This window comes from Hemitrygon akajei, unplaced genomic scaffold, assembly GCF_048418815.1.
Source record: "Hemitrygon akajei unplaced genomic scaffold, sHemAka1.3 Scf000131, whole genome shotgun sequence".
NCBI classification, from domain to species: domain Eukaryota; kingdom Metazoa; phylum Chordata; class Chondrichthyes; order Myliobatiformes; family Dasyatidae; genus Hemitrygon; species Hemitrygon akajei.
In genome coordinates, this window is record NW_027332017.1 from 1,233,222 (window position 1) to 1,242,562 (window position 9,341).

The following is a 9,341-nucleotide window of genomic DNA, read 5'->3' on the forward strand; positions in this document are numbered from 1 at the left end:
TCACTGACCCCTGGTGGGTGGGATATGACTGGCTCGATACGGTTTTAACCCCGTTCCTTCCTTTCGCTGGGATCCTGCTGCTCAACGCTCTGACAGTCAGACACATTTTAGTGGCCAGTCGGGTCCGTAAGGGGCTGAAGGGTCAGAGCAAGGGGGAGAACCGCAGTGACCCGGAGATGGAGAGCAGGAGGAGGTCCGTGATTTTACTCTTCACTGTTTCCGGCAGCTTCATCCTCCTGTGGATGACAATGGTTGTAAATTTCATACATTATCAGGTATCAGGGACAGGAATCAATTTCAATGACTCTGAATTGATCTTTCACTACTTTGGGTTTTTCCTGATTGATCTCAGCTGCTGCACAAACACATTTATTTACGCGGTGACTCAGTCGAAATTCAGGGAGCAGGTGATCAGCGCGGTGAAATATCCCGTCACTTCGATGCTTCAGTTGATTAATGGCGCCGCATCCTGAGTAGTCGCCAGAGGCGGCGGCAGAGTCTCCAGTCCGGGCTCCAGCTCCTCAGATTCACCGCCTGATCTCCCAACTGTTGTTCCCGGGCGTTTTTTCCCATCGACCGGCAGTCCGGGACGTTAAGATAGTGTGTGTGTGGGGATGGGCAAAGCACCGTCCAGGAGAATCTGTACCTCATTCTTCCCGCCAGATGCCAGACAAAGAACTACTCCGGAATGCCGCCCGCACATTCGTCTGCGGATATGTCCATCTATTCCCATTCCGCTCACCAACTTCACTGTCAGACATTCCCACAAGACGGTGCGTGTCGAGTCAGATGCTCATTTACTAACCCAATGTGAATCACATGAATCCCCACCTTCTCCTTGAATGATTGGCTAAATTTTAAAAAAGGCTTTCGATTAACGGCGGTGGACACTCCAACTTAAGGCGATTCCTGTTATCGACTGGACTGGACTGTGGTGTAGAGAATTTGGGAAATAAAATCCTCACTGCTTAAGTCTTCTAATGAAAGTTAAATTACCCCCGAAAAATCCAATCGATTATACGTAATGAAACACAATACTGCGAATTCAATTAAGGTTACACCCCTGATTAAGAAAGCGGATCAATGAAATCAGTCAAGCCCCCCAAAATTGCAATGAAGCCTGCATGATTTCTTTCCTGATATGCTTCACCTGTGTTCAACCGTTTCATAATGAAAAAACCTACACGATCCGGAAGCATGATTTGCAACAGGACAAAAGGAATAATTAAGTATAGTAAGTCATGGCGATATAATTCCTTCCCTCCTTGTTTCTCCCATAAACCCAGCACTTTTATGTTTCCATTCTAATTCATGTCGATATAATTCCGTCCGTTCTTATTTTACCCCTTTCTCCCCATACACTGACCCCTGGTGTGTTGGATATGACTGGCTGGATACGGTTTTAACTCCGTTCCTCCCTTTCGCTGGGATCCTGCTGTTCAACGCTCTGACAGTCCCGCACATTTTAGTGGCCAGTCGGGTCCGTAAGGAGCTGAAGGGTCAGAGCAAGGGAGAGAACCGCAGTGACCCGGAGATGGAGAGCAGGAGGAGGTCTATGATTTTACTCTTCACCCTCTCCGGCAGCTTCATCCTCCTGTGGATGAAAACGGTTGTAAATTTCATACATTATCAGATATCAGAAACAGGAATCGATTTCAATGATTCTGAATGGATCTTTCACTTCGTCGGGTTTTTTTCGTGATGGATTTCAGCTGCTGCACGAACACATTTATTTACGCGGTGACTCAGTCGAAATTCAGGGAGCAGGCGATCAGCGCGGTGAAATATCTCGTCACTTCGATGCTTCAGTTGATTAACGGCGCCGCATCCTGAGTAGTCGCCAGAGGCGGCGGCAGAGTCTCCAGTCCGGGTTCCAGCTCCTCAGATTCACCGCCTGATCTCCCAGGTGTTATTCCCGGGCGGATTGTCCCATCGACCGGCAGTCCGGGACGTTAAGATAGTGTGTGTGTGGGGAGGGGCAAAGCACCGTCCAAGAGAGTCAGAACCTCATTCTTCCCGCCAGATGCCAAAGAACACATCCGGAATGCCGCCCGCACATTCGTCTGCGGATATGTCCATCTATTCCCATTCCGCTCACCAACTTCACTGTCAGACATTCCCACAAGACGGCGCGGGTCGAGTCAGATGCTCATTTACTAACCCAATGTGAATCCATGCTAACTCGGACCGATCCTGTTACTGCTATCCAAATGTACCGTTATTTCATCTTTTATAATTGACTCCCGTATCTTCCCCACCACAGATGTCAGGCTAACTGGTCTATAATTCCTTGTTTTCCCTCTCTATCCTTTCTTAAAAACTGGGATAAAATTAGCTACCCTCCAATCCTCAGGAACCGATCCTAAATCTATAGAACATTGGGAAATGATTACCCATGCGACCACGATTTCCAGAGCCATCTCTTTAAGTACCCTGGGAACTGAAGTACCACCAGGCCCTGGGAATTTATCAGCCTTCAGTCCCATCAGTGTACCCAACACCATTTTCTGCCCAATCTGTATTTCCTTCAGTACCTCCATTACCCTAGGTCCTCTGACGGTGTTAGAACTGTCTGTGTCTTCCCTAGTGAAGACAGATCCAAAGTACCTGTTCAACTCGTCTGCCATTTCCTTGTTCCCCAGCATATATTCACCCATTTCTGTCTTCAACGGCCCAACTTTGGTCTTAACTATTGTTTTTCCAGTTCATATAACTAAAGAAGCTTTTACTATCCTCCTTTATATTCTTGGCTAGCTTACCTCATGTTTGCTACCTGCATTGCCTTTTTGGTTATCCTCTGTTGCTCTTTAAAAGTTTCCCAATTTTCTGGCTTCCCACTCATCTTTGCTATGTTATACTTCTTCTCTTTTAATTTTATACTGTACTTGACTTCCCTTGTCAGCCACGTTCGCCCCTTACTCCCCTTAGAATCTTTCTTCCTCTTTGGAATGAACTGATCCTGCAGCTTCTGTATTATTCCCAGAAATAGCTGCCATTGTTGTTCCATTGTCATCCCTGCTAGGGTATCCTTCCAGTCAACTTTGGCCAGCTCCTCCCTCAAGGCTCCATAGTCCCCTATGTTCAACAGTAATACTGACCTTTCCGATTTTCCGTTCTCCCTGGCGATGCATTTTGACAATGGATTACCTAACATTACCAGCGTTGAAAGCATTCCAGTTGTTTAACACTATAACTACACCTTTATGGCCGGTCGGTTTGAGTCTACTTTTTAATGCTTTAACGGTCAGTCATATTTCGCGGCAGAGTTCGCCGGGGGCTCAGGAACAGCAGAGAGAAAAAGAATGATCCAGAGGTGGAGAACCGGAGAAAGTCAATAATTTTGTTGTTCGCTCTTTCTGCCAATTTCATATTGTTGTGGATCCCCTATATTGTATATACTATGAACTGGCAAGTCCAGAATTACTCTTACACTGACAGATATTTGAACACCCCGACGTATATCCTACAACCGTTTGGGTTGATGTTGCAGTTTCTCTCCACCTGCACCAACACGTGTATCTACACTATGACACAGAGGAAATTCAGGGAGCAATTGACGTATTGACTCAAACATCTGCTCAGATTAAGTGGTCGGCTCTGTAGGTAAAACGCATGTCCGATTGTAAAGTTCGTTGTGAGTTCAAATAAATGGTGATATCATTCAGATTTCCAGGAAGTTAACCATATCTTCATGCAACCTGGTGGGAGAACGTTAATAACTTGTCATTCATTTGGGCAGATGTGCCAACGAATGAAGACTCGCTGATGAGATCTTCACGTGAGCAGAGACTGCATTGAAAAATGCCAACCACCCACGTGATGCCGGTGTGATTTTTCTTCCATTGCTACAGGTCCATTACAATTCACAGATTTGCGGTTTCTAGCACACGAGTGGACTTTCTCGTTGAGAACCTGAGCAATATGTCGAGATCATGGAAAGCCCGTGACGGTTAAAGTGGGCTAGAATGATCGTAACATCCATTGCATTGGCGCTTTTCGAATGCCTTTCCGTTCTGGAAAAGCGTGGTCCCTTACATAAACGGAAGTTTAATAACGATACTATCGTCTGACCCATAAATGGACATGCTTAGCAGCTGACTTCGATGGGTTGTTATGCAGCTGCGGCGTGTAAATGCAAGCCGGCTTGTCTTCCACTGAGGTTTGGTGCTTATACCCAATCTAGAACCATGGTAATTCTAAGATAAGAGCCGCTTCTCTTTGGAAGGATGTGCTGAAACTGGAGACGGTTCAAAGGCGGTTACTAAAATGGTTCCAGGATTGAATGGCTTATCAAATAAAGAACATTTAATGGTTATCACTACAGCTTTATTGCCGATTGGTTTGATTCTATTGATGTAAATAATATTTGTAATGTTGCTTCGCTTAGGAAGCGCGCGGCTCTTTACGAAAACCTGTTTAAAATGTCTGGGAAACGAAACTCTCGTTTGACCTGTAAATGGACATGTTTAGCAGTCTGACTCCGTGGAGTTCTTATCAGAAATTAATTTGGTGAGTGAAGCTTCTCTGTACAATCAAGCATCGCTAAATAACGTTGTATTCTCGGGAGTAGGAGAAGTGATTGATCTCATCGAAGCTCTTGATTCTACCAAATACACCGCACCGAAAACCAGATGCACAGAAAGTTCCTGACTTTCTTCACCTCCGATGTAGTCTGGTGTCTGAACCTCTGGTTTCTTCCTCCTGAAACCAATAATCAGCTCCTTGGGTAACGTTGTTATTGTGTTTATTTTAGTGTTGTTGTTTATTTCATCTCCCTGCTATGGTTGCAAGGACGAGGCTGAGGATGAACCCTAGCGCAGGACAGAGGCGCGGAGGCAGAGTTGTGAGGCGTTAGCACCGTGGCGACCGGGAAACCGGTATCCAGCAGAGTCTTTACACAGAGACAGTGTTTACGTAGAGTATCCAGGAAATGATTTGGAGCTTAGAACTGGCAGTCCTAAGGAATCAGGAAACGAGGTTTACTCACACTAGAGTCGACCAACGAACTGGCAAAGCGTGGCTGTGACGCCCGAGTTTTACCCTATTTTCGCTAATGAGAACCATGTGTTCTGTAATTAGTGGAACTGAGAATGATTGGCAATCAGAGGAGGGGATTAATGCCCAATTAAGGAGGTAATAGCAAGATGGGGAATTGCCAGACGGGTCCATGATAGTACCGAACCCCCCCCCCCCTCCCGCCCCTTCAGCGGGAGCCTTCAGGCGATCCTCCAGGCTTGTCCCGATGGTCCGGATGGAAGTCTTGGATGTGAGTGTAAACTGAAATTTACCAGACCAAATAACTACACCACAAACAAGTCTTTATTTAATCTTTCACCCGTTTATTTGTTCGAATTCAGCCGGCGAGAAAGGACTCGGAGCCGATCATCAGGAAGACTGAGTATCTCTCTCTCTCTCTCTCCCCGGCAGCTCGCAACGAGCTTTCTGTCTAACACTCAGAAACATGACAATTTATAGAACTGGCGAAACAAAGAACAGTCGGTTCCATGGACATTCCCACCAAATCAGTTACAGCAAAACTTAATTAATTAGATAAGAGTGTACATTAAATCACAGGCTTTACTTACGGAGAAATTCTAGCTTCATCAGTAAAACTTCAATAGACAAAGGTGGGAACATAGATCAGTGACGTCACATCGTGGGGCATGATGTAGGCAACCTAGGGCTAAGGGTGAAACCTTCAACCAGGTCAGTCCAGTTTCTGGTGTAAGTGTGGCCAGCTGATCATTCACGGTACCTTTGGCTGGTTCCACTATGCCGGCTGCTTTCGGAAGGCAGGTGCAGTGGAACTGCTGTTTTATAGCAAGTTCTTTACAGACTTCCTCATTTATTTTGGCTACAAAATGTGGCCCATTGACCGAGTTTATCATTTCTGGAAGTCCATAGCGAGGAATTATTTATTTTAGAAATATTTTCACAACAGTCATAGTGGTATTATTAGTTGTAGGAACAGCTTCAATCCATCTGCTAAATGCATCTACTGTCACTAAGCAATACTGATAACAATGTACTCTAGGAAATTCTATAAAACCAAGTTGTAAACAAGAAAAAAGGCCCGCCAGACAAGGGGGTAGATCCGGAAACACAAGGCACTTGTTTTCCAACATTCATCCTTTTACAAATTAAACATGCTTTGGCTCGTTCTTCAAGTCAAGTCAAGTCAGTTTTACTGTCATTTCGACCATAACTGCTGGTACAGTACATAGTGAAAATGAGCAACGTTTTTCAGGACCATGGTGTTACACGACACAGTACAAAAACTAGACTGAACTACGTAAAAGACAACACAAAGAAAGCTACACTAGACTACATACCTACACAGGACTGCATAAAGTGCACAAAAACAGTGCAGGCATTACAATAAATAATAAACAGGACAATAGGGCAGTAACGTGTCAGTCCAGGCTTCGGGTGTTGTGGAGACTGATGGCTTGGGGGAAGAAACTGTTATATCATCTGGTCGTGAGAGCCCGAATGCTTCGGAGCCTTTTCCCAGACGGCAGGAGGGAGAAGAGTTTGTATGAGGGGTGCATACAAGGGGTCGTTCATAATGCTGTTTGCTTTGCGGATTCAGCATGTAGTCCGTGATGGCGGGAAGAGAGACCCCGATGATCCTCTCAGCTGATCTCACTATCCGCTGCAGGGTCTTGCGATCCGAGATGGTGCAATTTCCGAACCAGGCAGTGATGCAGCTGCTCAGGATGCTCTCAATACAACCCCTGTAGAATGTGATGAGGATGGGGGTGGGAGACGGACTTTACTCAGCCATCGCAGAAAGTAGAGACGTTGCCAGGTTTTCTTTGCTATGGAGCTGGTGTTGAGGGATCCGGTGAGATTCTCCGTCAGGTGAACACCAAGAAATTTGGTGCTCTTAACGATCTCTACCGAGGAGCCGTCGATGTTCAGTGGGGAGTGGTCGCTCCGTGCCCTCCTGAAGTCAACAACCATCTCTTTTGTTTTTGTTCACATTAAGAGACAGGTTGTTGGCTCTGCACCAGTCCGTTAGCTGCACTTCCTCTCTGTAAGCTGACTCGTTGTTCTTGCTGATGAGACCCACCACGGTTGTGTCATCGGCGAACTTGACGATATGGTTCGAGCTGTGTGTTGCAGCACAGTCGTGGGTCAGCAGAGTGAACAGCAGTGGACTGAGCAAGCAACCCTGGGGAGCCCCCGTGCTCAGTGTGATGATGTTGGAGATGCTGTTCCCGATGCGGACTGACTGAGGTCTCCCAGTCAGGAAGTCTAGGATCCAGTTGCAGAGGGAGGTGTTCAGGCCCAGTAGGCTCAGCTTTCCAATCAGTTTCTGAGGGATGATTGTGTTGAATGCTGAACTGATGTCTATGAACAGCATCTGAACGCATGTGTCTTTTTTGTCCAGGTGGGTTAGGGCCAGGTGGAGGGAGGTAGCAATGGCAGCATCTGTTGAGCGGTTGGGACGGCACGCAAACTGCAGGGGGTCCAGTGAGGGGGGCAGCAGGGTCTTGATATGCCTCATGACGAGCCTCTCGAAACACTTCATGATGATGGATGTGAGTGCAACGGGACGGTAGTCATTCAGGCAGGACACTGAAGACTTCTTCGGCACGGGGACGATGGTGGCGGCCTTGAAGCGCGTTGGAACGGTGGCGCTGCTCAGGGAGATGCTGAAGATGTCAGTGAGAACATCTGCTAGCTGGTCTGCAGGTGATGTTGTCCTGTAATTGGTGATGTCCTGGATGCCCTTCCACATGCGCGTCGTGTCGCCGCTGTCCTGGAAGTGGCTGTGGATTAGCTGGGCGTGTGCACGCTTTGCAGCTGCTTTCTGGAAATCAGGGTGCCAGCAAGAGTGTAATAATGTATTAACCATTCAACCATTCCCTCCTTGCCCAGCCGTGTACAATTATGTACATAATCTATCAAAATAGGTAAGAACACAGAGGGAACACAGGCCTGACCTGCAGAGGTCACCCATAAATTGGTCCGAGGTTCAAGGTGGCAAACCATGTGGGACCATAGTTTGCGCTCTCCTTCAGGGGCGTCCTCCTGAAACGTACGTATCTCCTCCATGTCTGGCATGCCCGTCCTTCGATTGTGTCTAATAGGAGCTTGCTGGGTTCCCGAGGTGTCTAAACGTGTGAGATTGGAGGCTGTCTGTTTAGCTGCTGCATCAGCCCTGGCATTACCCTAGATATCTCATCAGATTCCCCAGTATGGGCTGCACATTCCATAATAGCCAGAACTCAAGGTAGCTGTAGAGTGCTGAGTAAGTTGTTTGCAAAGGTACGTTAAAATGGGGTAGCCAAAACAAGTCAGGAATCCCTCAAAGCTCCGTAGTCCGTGCATAACGGGAGTCTGTGTAAAAATTCTCATTTAAAGCTGTTGCTAGGATACAGGCACAAGTCAGAGTGAGCAGCTCAGCCTTCTGGGCGGAAACAGCTGTTTCGAAAGAGGCTGACGTCACTGTCCGTCATTATCACATAGCCAGAACATCGTCCCCTCGCTGGATTACCAGAGACCTTCCATCCTCATAAAACGTTGCCTCGGGCTTGAGGGGGTAATGCGGAAGGGGTGGGAGAGTCTGTCCTTCGTTCACGGTGATCCAAACAGGGGGTGGGGGGGGGGGGTGAACTTGGTGCGGCCGACTTCATGGCCTGAAATTGTCCGGAGATGTGGTACAACGTCTTGGGTTCGGTCAATATTAAGAGTGTCTTACAAGATGTCCCGTCTTCACCTCTGACTCCTTCCAGTATCGGAGTTGGCCCACGGCCAAGTCTTGCCAGTCTCCCTTGGTGCTAGAGGCTTGTTTCGTCAGGGTGTAGGCAAGAAACCCACGCTCTTTAGCTTGAACCCAGGACAAGCCCTAATGGTGGTATGGGGAAGCACCAATCCTGTCTGTCACCGAAGGAAACCTGAAACTTCGGCCAGTAATGTACTGCCCTCTTTTCCTTTAACCTCTCCAGTCATCTTTTGAGTCTTCCAGGGTGCATACACAGGAATCACTGAGAGCTGTCCCTCCTCCGCTGCTCATGGAATAGGCAGCATTCGGGTGGGCAATTGTCTCTGTGGAGCCATTAACTCTGGGGTTTCAGTGGATTCTTCCCTCCCTGTCTCGGAATAATCCTCTGTATTCCCTTTCTGAATCTGAGGATATAGACAGCCTCCCCTTCCCCGCTGCCGCTGTTTTACCCGAGCGGCCACCGTATCTGAGTACTGGGAGGATTGGGGTTCGGGAGCACTGGGTGCACTCGGCCCCTGGGAAGGTGGGGGGAGTACGGTGGGTGCCCACTCCTCATCACGGTCACCGTCCTCAAACAGGATCGGTATCCCAGACATGGGTTCGGGAT